The sequence below is a fragment of the Sinocyclocheilus rhinocerous genome, unplaced genomic scaffold (assembly GCF_001515625.1).
Source record: "Sinocyclocheilus rhinocerous isolate Xijiao unplaced genomic scaffold, SAMN03320098_v1.1 scaffold1898, whole genome shotgun sequence".
NCBI lineage: Eukaryota > Metazoa > Chordata > Actinopteri > Cypriniformes > Cyprinidae > Sinocyclocheilus > Sinocyclocheilus rhinocerous.
The window spans coordinates 471502-473055 of NW_015661023.1; positions in this window are offsets into that span (position 1 = coordinate 471502).

The window sequence follows — 1554 nt, forward strand, 5'->3', positions numbered from 1 at the left end:
CACACACACATACACACACACACACACACACACACTCAGATTGAATTTGATGAAAATCTCACACTACGCACAGTGACTCTAGTAATGGAGTGATTTGACTGGCGACTGACAGGCTTACAGATGCTTTTTTTGGATACCATTTTTTGTGTGTGTTTGTTTAGGTGTGTGTGTGTGTGTGTGTGTGTGTGTGTTTACTCAAGGGTTTGTGTTTATAAACACTCAGCATCAATATGATTTTATCAGAGTAACTGCTTGCTCTCAAAATAATAAAAGCATGTTAGTCTGTAGTAAAAATATAAATAAATGTTATGAGAAGAGCCAAGAGCGCATCCACGAGTTACACATCTTATTAATTTCATCAACAATATGGTTTAATTAAAGTAATTTCATTATTGTGGGCTATTCTTTTTATCCATGTTTTTTTCCACGGCACATGCATTTTGATTCTTTACACACAAGTTATGTTGTCCAGTGACTTGTTTACATTATTTAAGCATTATTTTATTTATTTGTAAGGCTGCTTAAGGTTTATTTAGGTTTGAGTGTTTAATGGCTTTTAATGGTGAGACTTTTTTTTTTTTTTTGTAATTAGGCTCTCAAAAATTATATCAAAGTTTGGACTTAGATTTAAAGAATTATCGGTTATCGGCCAAAATTTTCATATCGGTGCATCCCAAATTTCGATGCAATGTGTGACTGTGTTTTTGATATGTGCGTAGCTGTAATAATATTTAGTTTTCAGGGGGAAAAAAAATGCTTTGGACATGTTTAAAATCTTACATTTTTAATAATACAATGAATGTTCTCAAAATCATCTCGCAAAATTATATCTTTAAATATACATTTACAGTTTCATTTTTGATAAGTTCGTCGTCTGTATTATTTATTTATTTTATTTAGCAATGATGCATTAAATTAATCAAAAGTGACAGTAAAGACTTTTATACTGTGACAGATGTGACAGATGTGACAGAAATATTGTGCAGCACAACTGTTTTCAACATTGATAATAATCAGAAATGTTTCTTGAGCAGCAAATCAGTATATTAGAATGATTTCTGAAGATCATGTGACACTGAAGACTGGAGTAATGATGCTGAAAATCCAGCTGCGCATCACAGAAATAAATTACATTTTTAGGACAAAAAACTGGATAAGATTTGGATTCAGAACTCCCCGACACCAACAACACCACATGTTTGGGAAATATAAGCAGTGTTGGGGAAAGTTACTTTTAAATGAGCATCAAATCAGAATATTAGAATGATTTCTGAAGATCATGTGACACTGAAGACTGGAGTAATGATGCTGAAAATCCAGCTGCGCATCACAGAAATAAATTACATTTTTAGGACAAAAAACTGGATAAGATTTGGATTCAGAACTCCCCGACACCAACAACACCACATGTTTGGGAAATATAAGCAGTGTTGGGGAAAGTTACTTTTAAAAGTAATTCATTACAATAAAGTTACTCGATAAAAAAGTATATACACATTTGTTTATGTTTGTGTGTTGCTCGGCAACCACTTTGTTGCAACCACAACTGTTTCT